This window comes from Pristiophorus japonicus, chromosome 19, assembly GCF_044704955.1.
Source record: "Pristiophorus japonicus isolate sPriJap1 chromosome 19, sPriJap1.hap1, whole genome shotgun sequence".
Lineage (NCBI taxonomy): Eukaryota > Metazoa > Chordata > Chondrichthyes > Pristiophoridae > Pristiophorus > Pristiophorus japonicus.
In genome coordinates, this window is record NC_091995.1 from 63,305,581 (window position 1) to 63,329,881 (window position 24,301).

Genomic DNA, 24,301 nt, shown 5'->3' on the forward strand with positions numbered 1-24,301 from the left:
TCACAGGCAGCAGATGTTGTCAGTCCCACAGTGATCTGAAGTGGCAGAGTTACATTGTGAATCTTAAAGCCACATGGAGCAGTCGAATCAGATGCTGTTAAATCATTGAAACAGATCACGCTGACAGGAACATAAAACACCCACACTCACATACCGGAAACTGACAGGTACAGAGTAAAACATAAAACCACCTGGACGAATAAATACAAATTAAAGTCAGACTAACATACCAGAAATGTAGAGGCACTGCTTAAACCCCACACACATACCAAAACCTATCTGGTACAGAATAATACACACACTCGCCTATCAGAGACTGAGAGATACAGTATAAAACCCACACTCACACATTAGAGGCTGACATTTTAAATCCATATTCCCATAACATAAATGGACAGATACAGTGAAATGCCAGTACTCACTTACCAGTAATTGACAGGTACAGGGTAAAGTCCTTTCTTCCATACCAGAAACTGACAGGTACAAAGGAAAGCCCACTCTCAAGTAAGCAGAAACTGGCAGTTATAGTGTAAGGCCCACAATCACACAACAGAACTTGACAGGTACAGAATAAAACAGAAATGGAGAGATACAGAGAATTCCCACATTCACATATCAGAGACAGATAGATACAGAGTGAAGCTCAGACTCATTTACCAGAGACCAACAGATTCAGCATAAATACTCGCCTCCATAACACAAATTGACAGTTAGAAAGTAAAATGAATACTCGATCAGGAATTGGTGGTACAGAGCAAAACAATACTAACATACTGGAGAATGACGGGTATGGAGTAGAGTTCACATTCACATAACAGAGATGGACAGATGCAGCACAAAACACACACACACACCAGGAATGGAAAGATACAGAATGAAACCCACAGGCAATTACCAGAAATTGACTGGTACAGGATAAAACCCACACTGTCATATCAGAAACTGACATACAGAGTAAAATCCTCATCCACATACCAGAGATGGACAGATACAGAGTCAAATCCACACTCCCATTCCAGACACCCACAATATTAATTCTATATTTACCTGTCAATGGTTCAGAGAGTGAAAGTGTTAGTATCTATCCTATAATCACCAGTCAGTCCTACACAGACACTGCACCGGAGATTGAAAGTGGCAGTGTCCATCTGATACTCACCTGTCAATCAAAATCTGTCACATAGTGTCAGTGAATGAGAGAGGCAGTATCTATCGAAAACTCACCTGTCACATAGTGTCAGAGAATGAGAGAGGCAGTATCTATCCAACACTCACCTGTCACATAGTGTCAGAGAATGACAGGGACAATATCTATTCAACACTCACCTGTCACATAGTATCAGAGAATGAGAGAGGCAGTATCTATCCAACAATCACCTGTCACATAGTGTCAGAGAATGAGAGAGGCAGTATCTATCCAACACTCACCTGTCACATCGTGTCAGAGAATGAGAGAGGCAGTATCTATCCAACACTCACCTGGCAATCCAACTCTGCCTTACTGTACCAGAGATTGAGAGATGCAATATTTATCCTATGTTAACAAATATATCCCATACTGATAGCAATATCAGAGAATGAGAGGTACAGTGTCCATCCCATATTCAGCAGTCAATCCTCCAATGAAACACAGTACCAGAAAGTGACAGTGGCAGCGTCTTTCCTACATTCTCTCTCAATCCCACACTGACACACTTTATCAGAGAGTAACAGATAGGCTATCAGTTAAATTGTTCACACTGTATTAGAGATTGGGAGTTAAAGTATCTATCATCATCATCATCATTGGCATTCACTCGGAATTGAGGAAGACTTGCTTCACTCTTAGCATGAGTTCTTAGGTAGCTGTACAGTCCAATATGAGAACCACAGTCGCTGTCACAAGAGGGACAGATAGTCGTTGAGGGAAAGGGGGCAGGAAGCCTGGTTTGCTGCAAGCTCATTCCGCTGCCTGCGCTTCATTTCTGCATGCTCTCGGTGACGATACTCGAGGAGCTCAGCACCCTCCCGAATGCCGTAGACCAGTTCCTAGTAGAGCGCTTGCTTTGGAAGTCTCGTGTCTGGCATGCGAACTATGTGGTCTGCCCAGTGGAGCTGATCAAGTGTGGTCAGTGCTTCAGTGCTGGGGAAGTTGGCCTGGACTAGGACGCTAATGTTTGTGCGTCTGTCCTCCCAGGGGATATGCAGGATCTTGCAGAGACATCGCTGGTGGTATTTCTCCAGCGACTTGAGCTGTCTGCTACATGGTCCACGTCTCTGAGCTATACAGGAGGGCGGGTATTACTACGGCCCTGTAGACCATGTACTTGGTGACAGTTTTGAGGGACTGGTCTTCAAACACTCTTTTCCTCAAGTGGCCGGAGGCTGCTCTGGTGCAATGGAGGCAGTGTTGGATCTCATCGTCAATGCCTGCTGTTGTTGATAGGATGCTCCCGAGATCGGGGAAGTGGTCCACCTTGTCCAGGGCCACGCCGTGGATCTTGATGTTTGGGGGGGCAGTGCTGTGCGACGAGGACAGGCTGGTGGAGGACCTTTGTCTTACTAATGTTTAGCGTAAGCCCCACGCTTTCATATGCCTCGGTATATACGTCGACTATGTCCTGGAGTTCAGCCGCTGTGTGTGCACAGACACAGGAGCCGTCCGCGTACTGTAGCTCGACGACAGAGGTTGGAGTGGTCTTGCACCTGGCCTGGAGATGGCGAAGGTTGAACAGCTTCCCACTGGTTCTGTAGTTTAGTTCCATTCCAGCAGGGAGCTTATCAACTGTGAGGTGGAGCATGGCAGCGAGGAAGATTGAGAAGAGAATTGGGGCAATGGTGCAGCCCTGCTTGACCCGGTCCGGCCATGAATTGGGTCTGTGATGGATCCGTTGATAAGGATCACGGCTTGCATGTCGCCGTGGAGCAGGTGGAGGATAGTGATCTACTTTTGGGGGCATCCGAAACGGAGGAGGACGCTCCATAGACCCTCACGGTTGACGGTGTCAAAAGCCTTTGTAAAGTCGAAGAAGGCCATGTATAACGGCTGGCGCCGTTCGCTGCATTTTTCCTGCAGCTGTCGCATTGCAAAAATCATGCCCGGTGCACAGCGGAAAGTAGCTATATCCTGTATTCAACTGACAATCAAACACTGCCACACAGTAAAAGAGAGTGACAGTTACTCGATCTATCCTATAGTCAACAATTACCAAACTGATATGTATGACCAGAGAGTGATTGACAGGTATTTCCTATACACACCTGTCAATCCTACACTGACACACAGTACCAGAGAGTGAGTGGTAGTGTCTGTCCTATACACACCTGTCAATCACACACTGACACACAGTACCAGAGAGTGAGTGGCAGTGTCTGTCCCATACACACCTGTCAATCACACACTGACACACAGTACCAGAGAGTGAGTGACAGTGTCTGTCCTATACACACCTTTCAATCCTACACTGACACACAGTACCAGAAACTGACACACAAAATGTTTGTCGACTTAACGAAGCAATTTAAAACTGTCCCATTTCACCAATGAGTGACAGAAACAATATCAAACACTTTTCACCAGACCAGTGTGTGCAGAACTGAAGCCTGCCAGAGTCAGCACCTTCAGGGGAGGAGAGGGAGGGGACCCATTGAGTGTAGAGCTCAACCCAGCCAGAGTCAGCCCTTCAGGGGAACCAGCGAGTGTAGAACTGAATCCAGCCACAGTCAGCATCTTCAGGGGAGGGGTCCAGTGAGTGTAGAACTGAACCCAGCCAGAGTCAGCATCTTCAGGGGAGGAGAGGGAGGGGAATAAGTGAGTATAGAACTGAACCCAGCCAGTCAGCATTTTCAGGGGAGGAGAGGGAGGGGAACCAGTGAATGTAGAACTGAACCTAGCCAGAGTCAGCACCTTCAGGGGTGAAGAGGGAGGGAACCAGTGAGTGTAGAACTGAACCCAGCCAGAGTCAGCACCTTCAGGGGAAAAAGTGAATGCAGAACTAAACCCAGCCAGAGTCAGCATCTTCAAGGGAGGGAAGTTAGGAGAACCAGTGAGTGTAAAGCTGAACCCAGCCAGAGTCAGCACCTTTAGGGGAGGGGAACCAGTGAGTGTAGAACTGATCCCTACCAGAATCAGCACCTTCAAAGGAAGGTTGGAGAGGGAACCAATTAGTGTGGAACTGAACCCAGCCAGAATCAGCATCTTCCGGCGAGGAGAGGAAGTGGAACCAGTGACTGTAGAACTGAACCTAGCCAGAGTTAGTGATGATAATTGGGAGCGTAGGACAAGCTGCCTTCAGACATGCGATGTGTTTGAATTTCAGGACAGGCAGGTGGAAGTGTATGGGGCAGGGATGTACAGCTTTGGAGGAATAAGAGAGGAAAAAAATCTGGAATTGTCTGTTCTGAATTTCTGTCCTGTACTTGCAGTAATGATGTTTGTAAACTCCTTTTCCAGGGTATCAGAAGGGGAGGATTTGCAGAGAGGAAACTCAAACCAAACATCATGTCAAGATCTGACAGAATTACTTGATTCATCAGGAACTGGATATCATCGGCCTTTTGAATGTGGAAGGAGAAATGTTTGTCTGTTCTGTCTGTGGGAACAGATTTCAAACATCAGTGTGACTGGAAAAGCACCGAGACACACACACACTCGAGTAAGAATGTTCCAGTGCACTGACTGTGGATAGAGCTTTAACCAGTTACACAGCCTGACAAAACATTGCACCATTCACATCGGGTAGAAACCGTTCACATGTTCTGTGTGTGGACCAGGCTTCAACTGATCGAGCAACCTGGAGATACACAAGGACACCCACAGCATGGTAAACTGTGGGAATGTGGAGACTGTGGGAAGGGATTCAATTCCCTATCTGATCTGGAAGTTCATCGGTGCAGTCACACTGGAGAGAGGCTGTTCACCTGCTCTGAATGTGGGAAGGGATTCACTCAGTCATCGCACCTGCTGAGTCACCAGCGAGTTCACATTGGGGAGAGGCCGTTCACCTGCTCCGAGTGTGGGAAGGGATTCACTATCTCATCCACCCTGCTGAGACACCAGTGAGTTCACACTGGGAAGAGGCCATTCACCTGCTCCGAGTGTGGGAAGGGATGCACTACAGCATCCAACCTGCTGACACAGCAGCGAGTTCACACTGGGGAGAGGCCATTCACCTGCTCTGAATGTGGGAAGGGATTCACTCGATCATCCAATCTGCTGACACACCAGCGAGTTCACACTGGGAAGAGGCCATTCACCTGCTCCGAGTGTGGGAAGGGATTCACTATCTCATCCACCCTGCTGAGACACCAGCGAGTTCACACTGGGGAGAGGCCATTCACCTGGTCCGAGTGTGGGAAGGGATTCACTACAGCATCCAACCTGCTGACACAGCAGCGAGTTCACACCGGGGAGAGGCTGTTCACCTGCTCCGAGTGTGGGAAGGGATTCACTCTGTCATCCCACCTGCTGAGACACCAGCGAGTTCACAAGTGAGTGCAGGGTTTGGATTCTGCTGCTGTCCCAGACTGAATAGGGTCCATTCTGACAGTTGGGCTTTCTTTCTGCTGATATTGATTCCCCTATAACTGGGCTGGAGTTTAATAATCTGGATAGTTGACCAATTAATCAACGGGAAAAGGGTCAGATAAAAAAATAATGCTGATTGTGTTTGCATCTATAATTCACCCTTTAAAATATCATAAGAAATAGGAGCAGGAGTAGGCCATTGGCCACTGAAACCTGCTCTGCCATTTAATAAGTTCATGGCTGATCTGATCTTGGGCACAGCTCCACTTCCCTGCCGCTCACCATAACCCTTCACTCCATTATCGTTCAAAAATCTGTCTATCTCCACCTTAACTATATTCAATGACCTAGCCTCCACAGCTCTCTGGGTAGAGAATTCCACAGATTTATGACACTCAGAGTAGAAATTGCTCCTCATCTCATTTCTAAATCCCATATTGTTAAACTATGCCCCCTAGTTCTAGATTCCCCCATGAGTGGAAACATCCTCTCTGCATCTACCTTGTCGAGTCCCCTCAGTATCATATGTTTCAATAAGATCACCTCTCATTCTTCTAAACTCCAATAAAAACTGATTGCAAAAGCTTCTATAGATAGGTGAAGAGACAAAGATTAGTGAAGACTAATGTAGGTCCCTTGCAATCAGAATCAGGTGTATTCATAATGGAGAACAAGGAAATGTCAGACTATTTGAACAAATACTTTGGTTATGTCTTCACTAAGAAAGATACGAATAACCTCCCGAAAATACTAGGGGACCGAGGGTCTAGCGAGAAGGGGGAACTGAGAGAAATCCTTATTAGTCAGGAATGGTGTTAGGGAAATTGACGGGACTGAAGGCCGATAAATCCCCAGGACCTGATAGTTTGCATGCCAGAACACTTAAGAAAGTGGCCCCAGAAATAGTAGATGCATTGATGATCATTTTCCAACATTCCATGGACTCTGATTCAGTTACTATGCATTGGAGGGTAGCTAATGTAACCCCAATTTTTAAAAGAGGAGGAAGAGACAAAACGGAATTATAGACTGGTTTGCCTGACATCTGTGGTGGGGAAAATGCTGGAATCAATAATTAAAGATGTAATAGCAGTGCATTTGGAAAGCAGTGACAGGATCGGTCCAAGTCAGCATGGATTTATGAAAGGGAAAACATGCTTGACAAATCTTCTACTATGGTTTTTTGAGGATGTAATTGTAGAGTGGATAAGGGAGAACCAGTGGATGTGGTGTATTTGGAATTTCAAAAGGCTTTTGACAAGGTCCCACAAAAGAGATTATTGTGCAAAATTAAGGCACATGTTATTGGGGGTAATGTTTTCATGTGGATAGAGAACTGGTTGGCAGATAGGAAGCAAAGAGTGGGAATAAATGGGTCCTTTTCAGAATGGCCAGTAGTGACTAGTGGGGTGCCGCAGGGTTCAGTGCTGGGACACCAGCTATTTACAATATACATTAATGATTTAGACGAAGGAATGGAATGTAATATCTCCAAGTTTGCAGATGACACTAAGCTGGGTGGCAGTGCGAGCTGCGAAGGAGGATGCTAAGAGGCTGCAGGGGGACTTGGATAAGTTAGGTGAATGGGCAAATGCATGGCAAATGCAGTATAATGTGGATAAATGTGAGATTATCCACTTTGATGGCAAAAACAGGAAGGCAGATTATTATCTGAATGGTGACAGATTAGTAAAAGGGGAGTTGCAATGAGACATGGGTGTCATGGTACATCAGTTATTGAAGGTAGGCATGCAGGTACAGCAGGCAGTAAAGAAAGCAAATGCCATGCTGGCCTTCATAGCGAGGGGATTTGAGTATAGGAGCAGGTAGGTCTTACTGCAGTTGTATTGCAGAGACCACACCTTGAGTATTGTGTTCAGTTTTGGTCTCCTAATCTGAGGAAGGACGTGTTTGCTATTGAGGGAGTGCAGCGAAGGTTCACCAGACTGATTCCCGGGATGGCAGGACTGACATATGAGGAAAGACTGGATCAGCTATGCTTTATTTAGAAGAATGAGAGGGGATCTCATAGAAACTTATAAAATTCTGATGGGACTGGACAGTTTAGATGCAGGAAGAATGTTCCCGATGTTGGGGAAGTCCAGAACCAGGGGTCACAGTCTAAAGATAAGAGGTAAGCTATATAGGACCGAGATGAGGAGAAACCTTTTCACCCAGAGAGTTGTGAACCTGTGGAATTCTCTGCCACAGAATGTTGTTGAGTCCAATCAGTTGGACATATTCAAAAGGGAGGTAGATGTGGCCTTTACGGCTAAAGGGATCAGTGGGTATGGAGAGAAGGCAGGTGTGGGTACTGAGGTTGAATGATCAACCATGATCATATTGAATGGCGGTGCAGGCTTAAAGGGCCGAATGGCATGCTCCTGCACATATTTCCTATTTTCCTATTTTCTATTCTCAGGAATCAAACTAGTGAAGCTTCTCTGAACTGTCTCCAATGCAAGTATATCCCTCCTTAAATAAGGAGACCACAACTGTACGCAGTACTCTAGGTGCGGTCTCAACAATACCCTATAGATTTGTAGCAGGACTTCCCTGCTTTTATACTCCATCCCCCTTGCAATAAAGTCCAACATTTCTATTGGCTTCATAATTACTTGCTGTACCTGCACACTAACGTTTTGTGTTGCACACACAAAGACACCCTGGTCCCTCTGTACTGCAGCATTTTGTAATATCTCTGCATTTAAATAATAAATTGTATTTTTATTTTTCCTGCCTAAGTGGATAACCTCACACTTTCCTACATTATACTCAATCTGCCAAATATTAGCCCACTCACTTAGTTTGTCGACATCTATTTGCAGATTCTTTGTATCCTCCTCCAATTTGCTTTCCCATCCATTTTTGTATCATCATCAAACTTGGCTACATTACATTCTGTCCCTTTATCCAAGTCATTAAAATAGATTGTAAATAGTTGAGGCATCGCACTAGTCACTGTTTGCCTACCGGAAAATGACCCATTTATCCCGACTCTGTTTTCTGTTCGTTAGCCTACCCTCTATCCATGCTAATATATTACCCCTAATCTTGTGAACTTTTATCTTGTGCAGTAACCTTTTATGTAGCACCTTATTGAAAGCCTTCTGGAAATCCAAATACACCACATCCACTGGTTCCCCCTTATCCACCCTGCTCATTACTTCTTCAAAGAACTCCAGCAAATTTGTCAAACATGATTTGCCTTTCATAAAACCATGCTGACTCTGCCTGACTGTATTATGCTTTTCCAAATGTCCTGCTGCTGTTTCCTTACTAAAGGACTCCAGCTTTTTCCCACCAAAAGATGTTGGGCTAACTAGTCTATAGTTTCCTGTTTTCAGTCTCTCCCTTTTTAAATAGCGATATTACATTTGTGGTATTCCAAACCGCTACAACCTCTCCACAATCCAGGTAGTTTTGGGAGATTTCAACCAATGCATCCTCTATCTCTGCAGCCACTTCTTTTAAGACCCTAGGATGCAGGCCATCATGTCCAGGGGACTTGTCCAGTTTTGGTCCAGGGGACTTGTCCAGCTTTAGTCCCATTATTTTACCGAGTATTTTTCTTTAAGTGTCAGTGATAGTTTTAAGTTCCCCCTTCCCTAAATCCCCTTGATTATCTATTATTGGAATGTATTTAGTATCTTATAACTTGAAGACCGATACAAAATATCAAAAGGGTTTTATTGAAATATTGAAAGCTGCAACAAATGGAGCTAACGTTTGTTAACCAATTGATAATAAAATGAATTGAATCTGCAGGTTGGTTTTGGATTTCTCTGGAATGGAGCCGGACATGATGTACCTTGAAATACCACCAGTGTCCAGTAGATGACAATGTCCCTCCAATTCATTCGGATTGATTGGAGCGTTATTGCCACCTGGAGCAGGAGGAATGAGGGCAGATCCAGGTCAGACACTGAACATACTGCACCACACAGGATCACCACACACTGCCCCCTCCCTGGGGCAGCTCAGGGTCAGACACTGCACCCCACAGGGACATCAACACTATACAAGGAGATTACTACCTTTAAGGTCTTGCTTTTTAATCTCTTTCCTAGCTCCCTAAAATCTGCCTCGAGAACCTCATCCCTTTTTCTACTTATGTCATTGATGCTGATATGGACCATTACTGCCCTGTATACATATGCTGTGTGTGTAGTGTCTGAGGAGTTGTACTGATATGGACCATTACTGCCCTGTATTCATACCATGCTGTGTGTGTCGTGTCCTTTTGCAGATTTTTTGTGTCCTCACACATTGCTTTTCCTCCCATCTTTGTATCGTCAGCAAACTTGTTGCGTTATACTCGGTCCCTTCTTCCAAGTCGTTAATATAGATTGTAAATAGTTGGGGTCCCAGCACTGAACCCTGCGGCACCCCACCAGTTACTGATTGCCAAACCGAGAATGAACCATTGATCCCGACTCTCTGTTTTCCGTTCGTTAACCAATCCTCTCTCCATGCTAATATATCATCCCCAACCCCAGGAACTTTTATCTTGTGCAGTAACCTTTTATGTGGCAACTTGTCAAATGCATTCTGGAAGTCCAAATACACCACATCCACTGGTTCCCCTTTATCCACACTCTTCGTTACATCCTCAAAGAATTCCAGCAAATTTGTTGAACATGACTTCCCCTTCATAAATCCATGCTGACTCTGCCTGACCGAATTATGCTTTTCCAAATGTCCTGCTACTGATTCTTTAATAATTGACTCCAACATTTCCCCAAACACAGATGTTAGGCTAACTGGTCTATAGTTTCCTGCTTTTTGTCTGCCTCCTTTTTTAAATAGGGGCATTACATTTGCAGTTTTCCAATCTGCTGGGAGCTCTCCAGAATTCAGGGAATTTTGCTAAATTACAACCAATGCATCCACAATCTCTGCTGCTACTTCTCTTAAGACCCTAGGATATAATACATCAGGTCCAGGGGATTTATCTGCCGTTAGACCCATTATCTTATTGAGTACTACCTCCTTAGTGATTGTGATTGTGTTAAGTTCCTCCCCCTCTATAGCCCCTTGTCTATCCACTGTTGGGATATTGTTAGTGTCCCCTACCATAAAGACTGATACAAAATATTTGTTCAGAGTTTCTGCCATCTCCATGTTCCCCATTACTAGTTCCACAGTCTCGACCTCTAAGGGACCAACATTTACTTTAGCCACTCTTTTCCTTTTTATATACCTATAGAAACTTTTGCTATATCCCACGCTATACCTGTCCTGGGAGTGTTTGATGGGACCGTGTAGAGGGAGCTTTACTCTATCTAATGCCACTTTTTTAAAAAGGAGGGAGAGAGAAAACAGGGAATTATAGACTGGTTAGCCTGACATCGGTGGTGGGGAAAATGTTGGAATCAATTATTAAAGATGAAATAGCAGCGCATTTGGAAAACAGTGAGATGATCGGTCCAAGTCAGCATGGACTTATGAAAGGGAAATCATACTTGACAAATCTCCAAGAATTTTTTGAGGATGTAGCTAGTAGAGTGGACAAGGGAGAACCAGTGGATGTGGTGTATTTGCACTTTTAAAATACATTTGACAAGGTCCCACACAGGAGATTGGTGTGCAAAATGAAAGCACATGGTATTGGGGGTAATGTACTGACATGGATAGAGAACTGGTTGGCAGAAAGGAAGCAGAGAGTCGGAATAAACGGGTCCCTTTCAGAATGGCAGGCCAGTGGGGTGCCGCAGGGTTCAGTGCTGGGACCCCAGCTATTTACAATATACATCAATGATTTAGATGAAGGAATTGAATGTAATATCTCCCAAGTTTGCAGATGACACTAGCTGGTGGCGGTGTGAGCTGTGAGGAGGATGCTAAGAGGCTGCAGGGTGACTTGGACAGGTTAGGTGAGTGGGAAAATGCATGGCAGATGCATTAGAATGTCGATAAATGTGAGGTTATCGACTCTGGTGGCAAAAACAGGAAGACAGAATATTATTTGAAAGGTGACAGATTAGGAAAAGGGGTGGTGCAACGAGACCTGGGTGTCATTGTACATCAGTCATTGAAGTTTAGCATGCAGATACAGCAGGTGGTGAAGAAGGCAAATGGCATGTTGGCCTTCATAGCTAGAGGATTTGAGTACAGGAGCAGGGAGGTCTTACTGCAGTTGTACAGAACCTTGGTGAGGTCACACCTGGAATATTGTGTTCAGTTTTGTTATGCTAATCTGAGGAAGGACATTCTTGTTGTTGAGGGAGTACAGCAAAGGTTCACCAGATTGATTCCCGGGATGGTAGGACTGACATATGAGGAGAGACTGGACCAACTTGGCTTGTATCTACTGGAGTTTGGAAGAATGAGAGGGGATCTCATAGAAACATATACATTTCTGATGGGATTGGACAGGTTAAAGGTGGGAAGAATGTTCCCGTTGCTGGGGAGTTCCAGAATCAGGGGTCACAGTCTAAGAATAAGGGATAAGCCATTTAGGACTGAGATGAGGAGAAACTTCTTCACTCAGAGAGTGGTTAACCCGTGGAATTCTCTGCCGCAGAAAGTTGTTGAGGCCAGTTCGTTAGATATATTCAAAAGGGAGTTCGATCTGGCTCTTACGGCCAAAGGGATCAAGGGGTATGGAGAGAAAGCAGGAAAGCGGTACTGAGGTTGAATGATCAGCCATGATCTTATTGAATGGCGGTGCAGGTTCGAAGGGCCGAATGGCCTGCTGCTGCACCTAATTTCTATGTTTCTATGTTTCTATGTTGTACCTGCCTTGGGAGTGCTTGATGGAACAGTGTAGAGTGATCTTTACTCTATATCTAACCCATGCAGTACCTGCCCTAGGAGTGTTTGATGGGATAGTGTAGAGAGAGCTTTACTCTGTCCCTAACACCGTGCTGCACCTGCCCTGGGAGTGTTTGATGGGACAGTGTAGACGCAGCTTTAACTATTATTGACCATGATTCCCCTCTAACTATTGTTCGTATGACCCCAGCCAGTGATAGTCCTGATAACCCCTACAATGTGCCTCTGACACCCCTTCCTTTTACACGGGATCTCGTGGACCACCCTGCTACGTGATCGTAGCTCGGAGATCACAACTAATGTCATCTCAAAGGACACCGAACTTGTCGTTAAATCAACCTCTCGATGTTTGTAGCAAACCAAGCAAATCGAACGGTCCTCTCCAAAGAAAACTGCATGTAGGCCCCGCCATCTGAACATGCCAACTCAATATTGAAGGCATCTCCCGTTCAAAATGTGAATATCTCCAAAGGTTGTTCAAGGAACACAGCGTCGATGTTCTGTGCTTGAAGAAACACACATTTAACACACCCACCAGTTTGACACAAGAGGATGGATCACAGGTTGTGACCTAATCACATTCAATTAACCATCCCACGTATGGCCTGGTATCCTATGTTAAATGAGGCATTGAAGGCTGCACTGAACTGGCGCATACCAGTATTGCCAGAGTTTTCACTACAGCAATGGGCATAGGAGAGCTAACAATCTCTGATGTCTATAAGCCACCATTTTTACAGTGGCCTGACCCACCGCTCCCTCCTAATCAACATTCCTCCATCCATCTCAGAGATTTAAATAGCCACCACACAACTTGGGGCTATGCAAACGCCAATTATAATGGAGAAGTCATTGTGGGCTTCACATAGAACACATTCCTCCATTTTCACGCCAAAGATGGAGGTAAGTTCCATTTGTCAAGGTTATAATCTGACACCCCTTCCTTTTACAGGGGTTCTCGCGTCCCACCCTGTTACATGATCTTAGCTCAGAGATCACAACTAATGTCATCGCAAAGGACATCGAACGTCTGCAGATTATAACCCAGATCGATATTTGCTCTCTAAAGACAACAAAGGAAACCTAATCACGGCCTCCAGAACCGTTCTCGGTAACTTCCCCAACAGTCAACACAGGCCCTCGATCATCAATATCGGGATCGCAATTCCTGTCATTACATCAACACCAGAACCACGATGGAACTTCAAAAAAGCAGACTGGAAACCTTCCAACTGTCAGTTGACACCAACATCAGGTGAATTCTGCCAACCACCAATGCCTTCAACCGATTAATAGGAATTATTAAAGCTGTTGCAAAATGCAGTATACCTCGTGGGTTTAGGAAGACATATATTCCTTGATAGACAGAGGAAAATGATGCTCACTACTAGGAGTATTCGCTGAACAAGAACCCAGACATATATTCTTTGTTGGATGGAGAAAGTGAGGCTCACTACCAGGATAATTCACTGAACAAGAACCCAGATATATATTCCTCGCTGGACGGAAGAAAGCAATGCTCAGTATTCGGAGTATTCACTGAACAAGAACCCAGACATATATTCCTTGTTGGATGGAACCCAAAGTGAGGCTCACTCTCAGGAGTATTCACTGAACAGGAACCCAGACATATATTCCTTGTTGGATGGGAGAAAGTAAAGCTCACTACCAGGAATATTCGCTGAACAAGAACCCAGCTATAGCCAGCACAATGCTGCAGTCCATGAACTGGGCGAGATGTGAAAGGTGGAGGAGCCTTGCGGAGAAGATTAACTTCATTCACTCCATCAGGAAAGCACGGACCCTGCTCCATAAACTTGGTGGGACAAATCCCACCTATACACACAGGACGACCATCAGAGCAGGCACCATCGCATCCCACTCGATACAAACATCAAAGGCTCCGGTAGACAAAGACTTTCATCGACAGATGAAGCGGCAGCTTTCGACAGACTTGACGGCAGCACCGAGATGGTCAACTGTGTCTGATCCATTCGCCCGGGATGCACTAAACGCAGCCCTGTCCACAACCAAATCTGGAAAAGCTGCTGGTCCAGATGGTGTTTACCCTGAATGCTTTAATACACTGGGATCCAAATTGAAGTGATGGTTGACCTCCTTCTTCTCTGAGGTACTAGCAACTGATAAAATTCCACCTCTTGGGTGGGAGACTAAAATAATTGTCCTCCTGAAGCAGGGGAAGAATGCTTGTGAAACCTCCAGCTATCGCCCGATCTCCTTACTATGTACTTGTTATAAAATACTGGAGAGGCTACTACTCCACAGACTAGTCCCCATAATCGAGCGAACTATTCCTGAGGAGCAAGTGGACTTCCGGAGTGGCCTTATCTGCTGCGACCACGTGGTAGCTTTAGTAACGCACATCGAAGCAAGCTTCCAGCAAAAGCTCAAGACTGCCACAGCACTCGTGGACCTGTCAGCGGCGTATGACACAGTAGGGAAGCATGGACTGCGTTTGAAGCTCTGCATCATTTTACCCTGCGCAACAACGATCCATCTCCTCACTCCATGCTTAGCAACCGACGCTCCCATGTGTACTCTGGCACCCAGAAGAGAAGGAGGACATTGGACAACGGACTCCCACAGAGTTCTGTCCTGGCACCCATGTTATTCAACGTTTACACAAGTGATCTGCCGAAACAGAGTCCCGCAAATTCATATACGCTGATGACATTGCCTTGGCCGTGCAAAACACAAATCTGTCCATCATCGAATGGACCCTGAGCAGTGATTTACAGAGGATTGAGACCTACCTCCATTGATGGTGACTCTGGCCAAACCCTGCAAAAGGCCGTCACCTCGACATTCCACCACAACACAAACCAGGCTTTGAAAGGCTCCATTGGCGGCGCAGAGGTAAACCATGCCAAAAACCCCTCCTATTTAGGAGTCACGCTTGATCGCACCCTGTCACATAGACAACATCTCCAGAACCTTGGGAAGTAACTAAAGAGTAGGGTCAACCTGTTCCAGAAACTCGCCGGATCCACATGGGGAGCAGATGCTCAAACATTCCGTACATCAGCACTACACCAGCAAAGACACGCCGATCTAGGCTGACTTGACGAACCTACCACCAACCCATCTCAAATCTACAAGGCCATTTTGGACCGTCACCGAAGTTCTTCAGCGATCTCCCCTCAGCCTTGATGACGAAATGCTTGGAAGAGTTGTGACATATGGAATGGATTCCTTATAGAAGACCCCAGAGTATAACACCTTCTCCATAGGTGGAAGATTAAAGCATCACCATATATCACACACACAGCCCGTACACAGACATATATCATACACACAGCCCATACACAGACATATATCACACATACAGCCCGGACACAGACATATAACTTACTGGAATTCTTTGAGGATATAACGAGCATGGTGGATAGAGGTTTACCAATGGATGTGGTGTATTTGGATTTCCAAAAGACATTCGATAAGGTGCCACACAAAAGGTTACTGCAGAAGATAAAGGTACGCGGAGTTAGAGGAAATGTATTAGCATGGATAGAGAATTGGCTGGCGAACAGAAAGCAGAGAGTCGAGATAAATGGCTCCTTTTCCGGTTGGAAATCAGTGGTTAGTGGTGTGCCACAGGGATCAGTACTGGGACCACAACTGTTTACAATATACATAGATGACCTAGAAGAGGGGACAGAGTGTAGTGCAACAAAATTTGCAGATGACACTAAGATGAGTGGGAAAGCGGGTTGTGTAGAGGACTCAGAGAGGCTGCAAGGAGATTTGGATAGGTTAAGCGAATGGGCTAAGGTTTGGCAGATGGAATACAATGTCAGAAATGTGAGGTCATCCACCTTGGGAAAAAAAACAGTAAAAGGGAATATTATTTGAATGGGGAGAAATTACAACATGCTGTGGTGCAGAGGGACCTGGGGGTCCTTGTGCATGAAACTCTTTTGGAGTTTACCTGAACAACAGAAACATTAATCCGTGCCCCCCGACCAGGATGACACACCAGACATTTACAAGGCCCTTTTTTTCCTTTTTTTTTTGTGTTTTTCTTTTTTTTTGTTGTTTTTTTTTGGGGCACGAATATCACTTTTTTTTTCCAGTGCCCCCTATAAAAGGGGAGGGGGACACTAAAAGCACCGGCAATTTAAAACAAATTAAACTTTAAAACTTAAAATCAAATTAAAATTTGGTTGCCGGGCATGATGATGCACTCCAGTCCCTCCGGTGCCCACCTCTGCCGGAAGGCCGCGAGCGTACCGGTGGACACCACGTGCTCCATCTCCAAGGACACCCTGGACCAGATGTAAGAGCGGAAGAGAGGCAGGCAGTCAGGTTGAACGACCCCTTCGACCGCCCGCTGCCTGGATCAGCTGACGGCACTCTTGGCCATGCCCAGGAGCAGTCCTACGAGGAGGCCCTCGGACCTACCCGCTCCCCTCCGCACAGGGTGCCCAAAGATCAGGAGAGTGGGACTGAAGTGCAGCCAGAAATGCAGGAGCAGCCCCTTTAAATAATAAAACAGGGGCTGCAACCTCGTGCACTCAATAAAAACATGGAACACGGACTCCTCCAAACCGCAGAAATTGCAGGCGGCCTGGGAGTCCGTGAACCGGCTTAAAAATTTGTTGCTCCGTGCACCACCCTCCAGTCCAAGTGCCCGATGAATAGTGGGAGGACTCCCGCAAAGAGTGCCCTCCATCGGGGACCCCTGCCTCCTCCGGACGGCAAGATGGTACGGCATGGAGTGTCCGGACGGCCGGCGAGGATGGCAAAGTTGAGAGTGTGCAGGAGCAGCCTGTACAGGAAACTCCTCCGCGCGGAACTGAAAGGCACGGAGGGGATTTCACTGAGGCGGCTCAAGTTGTGCGGCGCCGGCCCCTGAGGGAGGCTCCGGGGTTTGGCGCCGATGAGGAATTCCGTCCGGACAGTGCTCAGTTCGGACGGGATCTCCCCACGTGCTTGAGCCTCCTCGATGCACCGAACAGAGTCAGGGCCCAAAGCTGTTTATAGCGACTCGATGGCTTCAGCCACGCGGCGGACGTTGGCTGAATTTTAGCACCGCGCCAGCGTGCCCGGCGCCATCCAGCCCGCTCCTCCGCCATCGAGCAGGTCCCTGACCCTGGTCACCTCACCAGCCACAGCCCTCTCTTCCGACCACCACATAAAACCTCGGTCGTGGAGGTACGGATTCCCGAGCAGCGGCTCCTGCAGGACAGCCACCACTCTAGCCGGCGGAGAGCTGCGCTTGGTGGAGACTTTGTTCCAGACCCTGATGGGTTCCTTGTAAAAGACAGGCAGCTCCTGGAGGGCGGTCCTGACACACCCAAGTTCACAAACAGGAGCTGCATGTCGTAATTGAGGTCGCGCTGCTGGCGGAAGAAATACGTCGCCAGAGCACACCACCGAGGAGGGGGCTCGACGTAAAGGTATCTCTGCAGGGTCTGAAGACGGAAAGTCGCGAGCTGGGCGCTGACGCACACCAACGACTGACCGCCCTCCTCAAGCGGGAGACTCAAGACTGCGGCAGAGACCCAGTGCTTCCTGTTGTTCCAGAAGAAGTCCACCAGCTTCTTCTGTATCTTGGCGACAAACGCAGGGGGAGGGGTCAAAGTGACCAGCCGGAACCACAACATTGCGGCCACCAGCTGGTTTATGACTAGCGCTCGATCCCTGTAGGACAGCACTCAGAGCCATCCAGTCCAGCGACCTAGGCAAGCGGCGACCTTGGCCTCCAGCTCCTGCCAGTTCGCCGGCCAGGCTTCCTCGTCGGGGCTAAGGTAGACTCCCAGATAGAGGAGATGGGTCGTGCTCCAGGCAAAAGACCTGAGCTCGTCCGGCAGGGAGTCCACCCGCCACTGAACCACCAGGAGTCTGGAACATTTCTCCCAGTTGATCCTGGTGGAGGACGCAGCCGAGTAAATGTCCTGGCACTCACGCATCTTCTGCAGGTCAGCGGGATCCTCTACCGCGAGGAGCATGTCATCGGCGTAAGCCGAGATGACGATTTCCACGCCCGGCCCTTGCAGAGCCAGTCCCATCAACCTCGTCCGCAGGAGGCGCAGGAAAGGCTCCATGCAGCTGGCATATAACTGGCCGGACATGGGGCATCCCTGGCGCACCCCTCTCCTGAAGCGAAGGGGCGCTGTCAAGGACCCGTTAACCTTAATCAGACATTCTGCGGCGGCGTACAAAAGTCGGATCCGGGCGACGAAATGCGTCCCGAACCCGAAAGCGCGCAGAGTTCCGAGCAGATAGTCGTGATCCACCCTGTCGAACGCCTTCTCTTGGTCGAGAGATAGGAAGGCGACCGACAGACCAGCCTCCTGGGAATGATGGATGTGGTCCCGGACCAGATGGATGTTGTCGTGCATTGTCCGGCATGGGACCATGTAGGACGGGTCTACGTGGATCATGTGGTCCAGCACGGCGCCGACGCAAGCAGACATCGCCCTGGTGAAGATTTTGTAGTCCGTGCTGAGGAGGGAGACCGGGCGCCAGTTCTTAAGGAGGCAGAGATCGCCCTTCTTAGGCATCAGGACGATGACTGCCCTGCGCCAAGAGAGGGGCATCTCCCCGGTCGCCAGACTTTCCCCCAGGACCCGCATGTAGTCGCTCCCCAGGACGTCCCAGAACGCCCTGTGGAACTCCACGGTCAGCCCGTCCAGCCCAGGGGTTTTTCCCCTCGAGAGCCGGTCGAGGGCACCGGTCAGCTCCGCCAGGCTTAGTGGAGCTTCCAAATTTTCACCGCCCTCCGGGCTGACTTTCGGCAGGTCCTCCCACAAAATTCTACGCGCTTCCTTGCTGGACGGATCCGGAGAGAACAGAGCCCCGTAATATTCACGGGCCCTGTTGTTGACGCCCTCCGGATCCGAGCCGAGAGAGCCGTCGTCAGCCAGCAGCGTCAAGAGTTGCTTAGGGACACTCTGCCTTTTTTCCAGCGAGTAGAAGAAGGGAGAGCCGCGGTACAGATCCCGCAGGAACCGGATCCGTGACCTCAAGAACGCGCCTCGGGACCCGACGAGCTGCAGGTCCTTCAGCGCGGCCTTCTCAGCTTCCTACACCGTCCGCAGGGCCGGGTCCTCGACGACTTGACCGAGATGGGATTCCAGGTCGAGCACCTCTTTTTCTAGGTGCTCGACCCTGGCCTCCCGCCTCTTGGTCGACCCCCTCGCGTACTCTTGACAGAAGACGTGGACGTGAGCTTTGCCCACGTCCCACCATAGCCTCAAGGAGGGGAAGCCCCACTGCTTCCTTCTCCAGTCGGCCCAGAATCAACGGAACGAGTCCTGGAACCGCTCGTCCTCCAGCAGCCGGTTGTTAACGTGCCAGTACGTGGACCCCATCCTCGCGCGGAGTGAAGCGAGCTCCGCCCACACCAGGGGGTGGTCCGAAAACGGCACCGGCCACATGGAGGCCGCCGGGACGCAGGAAATGTATGCCCGAGACATGTAAAGGCGGTCGACTCTGGACCATCCTACTCCAGGCCTCACCCAAATAAAGGCGCTGGAGTCGGGGTGGAGATTTTGCCAGACGTCCACCAAGTCGAAGGACCCTACCAGGTCCCTCAGCTTCTCGCTCGCCGTCATGCTCTGCTGAGCATCGGAGCAGTCCCTCGCCTCGAGGGTGCAGTTAAAATCCCCCCTAAGAACAATGCAGTCGCCGACGTCGACGGAGCCAAGAAGAGCGGACACTTCTTCGAAGAAGCGCGCTTGCTGCGGGCCGGTTTGAGGGGCGTACACGTTCATGAGATGGAGCGGCACGTCCCCCAGGCGAAAGGTTACGTGCAGCAAGCGGCCTGGCACGGGCTCCTCGACCCCCAAGATCTCCGGCTGAAAATGCGGGCCCAGCATGATGGCCACCCCACTAGAAGTGGTGGTGAGGTGGCTCATGCGGACCTCTCCTTGCCATTCCAGGAGCCACGTGGCTTCGTCTCCCGGAACGGTGTGGGTTTCTTGCAGGAAGCACACCGCATATTTCCCCTCCCGCAGGAGCGAAAAATTGTCAAATCTACGGCGTACCCCTCTGCCGCCGTTGATGTTGAGGCTGGCTATGGTTATCTTCATGGCAAAAGCATAGTGCAACCTCTACCTTAATCTATTGTGGGGGAGGGAGCGGAGTCTTTTGTTGACCTCCACTCCCTCCGCAGCCCAGCGAGGAGTCCCTCGAACTCATGCTGCTCAAGGTATTGCGCCTTTGTCAAGGGCCCACCCGCGGCCATGATTTTAGGGGCGGCGCGAACGGAAGCAATGAGCAGCCCCGGCTCGGATCATCTTTCCCGGGCCAGATGGGCTCGGTTGCGGTGACCCTGGCTCTCGACCAAAAAGTCCCGGAGATCCTCTATGGGAATGAGCGGGGACTCAGCGGCGGGTACGAGGAGATCCACTGCCTCATTGGCGATGGACTCGAGATCTTCACCCGCGTCCTCCACCGATACCCGTCCTCGTCCGGGAGGTCGCCGCTAGAAGCCGGCCAGTCGACCGCACGAGGTATGGCAAACGGCCCGGCCGCTCCATCCGGCCCTGGCTGTGCCCCGATCTCACCTCCAGGATCGTCGGCAGAGGAGTCCCCACTGGGCTCTTTCAGAATTGGTGCTTGGTCGGGAAGCGACAGCGGAAGGGGTTCCTCCTCCGCCCCAGGAACCGGGGAACACGGAGAGACCGGGTCAAAGAAATGCACCAGGTCCTCCAAGTCCCCCAGCCCCAAAGTGGGGGGCGAGCGTTGTTGTTCTTCCCCTTCCCAGCCGCCACCCCCAGGCCCGGCGTGTACAGATTCATTAAAATTGCTAATGCTTTGTATTTCTGCTGGGTCGAACAAGTCCCGGGGGAAGTTGGATATTGGCTGGGCGGGCTCGGGTTCGGCCTTTTCGTCCCCACCCGCCTCAGTCCCCGGGAAGCTAGATCCGGCGGCAACGCATTCCTCCGCTGGCCCCACGCCCCCCACGACAGGCAGATCTTTCACACCATCCCCGGGAGGCAGCGGCTGGGCAGCATCGACTGCTTCACCCTCCCCGGGGACAGATTCTTCGCGCCTATGGCGCGGTTTGGGGGTGCCGGTGGGGGGCGCGGGACACGCGGCAGGCACCGACTCCTCCGCGGAGGGATGTTGTTCCCCCCCGCCTCATTGGAGTGGCGCCTCCTTTTGTTTCTGGGGTGCGTAGAGGCAGGGAGACCTCCATATCTGCCGAGGCCTCCCGCTCCACCCCCCCTTTTTCTTGTCTTGCCCGCGCCCGAGCCCCTCTGTGATACTGGTCAAGGGCCCGGGCACGGGCTCAGGGCATCCCGCGCTCGCCGGTGACGGGGTTGGGCCGAGCGCGGTAAACAGATTATCTGGCGCACCGAGGGGACCCGCCTCTAGATGTTTTGTCTTCTTCCGCGCCTTCTTTCCGGTCGGACGCTCTCCCTCCCCCCCACCGGAGGCCGTGAAAACAAAGGCCCCCGATGATGCTCGCGTACCCACAGCTCCCGGCAAGCGGACGCTACTCAGGGGAGGGGTGGCAGCGGCGCCAGCCTTGGCCGCCTTCGGTGGTTTAGCGGCTTTGGAGGCGGGGCAGTTCTTGCGAACGTGCCCCACCTCCCTACAGGCATGGCACCGCACGCCGTCCGACATCCAGAAGACGCGGTAGGCATTCCCCTCGTGCACCACATTAAAATTGCCCTCTGTTGTCTCCTCCCGCGCCAGCCAGACAAAGAGCTGGTGGTGGAAGGAGAACACATGGCACAGGCTGTTCTCCCTGAGGCGGAGCAGTATGGGGTTGATCCCCGACCTTACCTCCCCCAGTTGGTGTAGGTGAGGAAGGAGGAGCCCAGCGGGAAAAAAGGGCGGGACGTTCGATAGAATGACCCTCTGAGCAGTGGCCTCGAGAGGGTCCACCGGCAGGAACGCCCCGCCCACCGTGAGCCCCTTTTCAATGGCCAGCGACACCGCTCGCTCCGACCCCATGAAGAACAGGATATTCCCAGACATCTTGGAGGCTGCGTCAATGGCCGAGGGGCCGACTACCCCAGCCATCGCCCGCACGCACTCCTCAATGCTCATTGTGGGGTGAGTGTAGCTCTTGACCGCCTTTTTCTTTGTAATGAGTCTGAAAGGTGGCAGGGCAGCAGGTGGCGCAGGAGGTGCCGTAGATGTGGACGCCGCCTGCGCATATGTCCTTGCTGGCCCTGCCTAGGGCGTGGATGGGGTCGCCATCACGGGGTCCCTTTAAGGGCTACACCCACCCCAAACTCACAGGCCTTAATGGTCTTAATTGGCCTCGTTTCAATGTATGAGCAGAGGAGCTCTGAAAGAGGCACACCTCTCCCCTAGTTGACAATTGGGGAGGGGCCTTGCTCCCTCTGCTCAGTTGTTTAATTGTTTTTTTATTAAAAAATTAGGAGGAAAGGCTCTCAGAGAGAGAGGGGAGAGACAGAGAGAGAGAGATAGAGTGAAGTGGGGCGGGAAAGAGGGAGGCTCCGAGGGCAGGTCTCCCCTCACAGCGATGGGTGGGTGCACTCCCCAGATGGCAAAACAAAACACAGTCTTTGGGGTGGTCTTCGGGTGGGGGGAGAAGATGTCTTCACCTGGGGCAGCTGGAGCCACACAGGCACACACTCCCAACGATGTTAACCAGGGTAATCAATAGTTATCAGCCTGGAAGCTCCAGCTATCCCAGGCTAGGCAATGGGGGAGGGGTGCGTTAATGGTGTGTGGGGCCTAGTTGTAAGCAAGACCCCCACACACACTTCCACACACACACACCCCCCGCGATGTTCCGGCCCTCGAAAGGTCTTCTTTCCTCCCCCCATCGATACAACAATGTCTTTCGGGGAATGCACCAACACCCACCTGTAGAATATTGCAGAATCTCCCTCCTTCCACACAGGTTGTTGCTTTTTCCACTCTCTCCAACTCTCTGTAGCAGTAATGAAGTTGGGTAATTTTTCTGTGCTCCACCTCTCCCTCCGGATGTTGAATGGGTAGCAAGCCAGCCCTTCGCTCCTATTCCTGGGCTGTTCTCAGGGCTTACTCCAGGCTTTCCGAGGCAGGAGCAAAGCAGGTAGCTCCTTCTCTCTCTGCAGCTCAGCTCCAACTGAATAGGCCACGCCTCCACTCCTCCACCATTGGTCCTTGTGCATGAAACTCTTTTGGAGTTTACCTGAAAAACATAAGCATTAATCCGTGCCTCCCGACCTGGATGACACACCAGACATTTACAAGGCCCTTTTTTTCCTTTTTTTGGTCCTTTGTTTTGTTTTTCTTTTTTTGGGGTTTTTATTTTGGGCACTAATATCACTTTTTTATTACAGTGCCCCCTATAAAAGGGGAGGGGGACACTAAAAGCACCGGCAATTAAAACAAATTAAACTTTAAAACGTAAAATCAAATTAAAATTTGGTTGCCGGGCGTGATGATGCACTCCAGTCCCTCCGGTGCCCACCTCTCGCGGAAGGCCGTGAGCGTACCGGTGGACACCGCGTGCTCCATCTCCAAGGACACCCTGGACCGGATGTAAGAGCGGAAGAGAGGCAGACAGTCAGGTTGAACGACCCCCCTCGACCGCCCGCTGCCTGGACCGTCTGATGGCACCCTTGGCTGTGCCCAGGAGCAGTCCTACGAGGAGGCCCTCGGACCTACCCGCTCCCCTCCGCACAGGGTGCCGAAAGATCAGGAGAGTGGGACTGAAGTGCAGCCAGAATTTCAGGAGCAGCCCCTTTAAATAATAAAACAGGGGCTGCAACCTCGTGCACTCAATAAAAACATGGAACACGGACTCCTCCAGACCGCAGAAATTGCAGGTGGCCTGGGAGTGCATGAACCGGCTTAAAAATTTGTTGCTCGGCACTGCTCCATGCACCACCCTCCAGGCCAAGTCGCCTATGAATAGTGGGAGGACTCCCGCATAGAGTGCCCTCCATCGGGGATCCCCGCCTCCTCCGGATGGCAAGATGGTACGCCATGGCATGTCCGGATGGCCGGCGAGGATGGCAAAGTTGAGAGTGTGCAGGAGCAGCCCGTACAGGAAACCCCTCCGCGCGGAACTAAAAG

General features: G+C 49.9%; 1 pseudogene; it reads left to right on the forward strand.

Annotated features, from left to right (window-relative positions):
• The window catches only part of LOC139229902 (zinc finger protein 420-like), a 93,615-nt pseudogene that overhangs the window by 3,729 nt on the left and 65,585 nt on the right, over nt 1–24,301 (forward strand).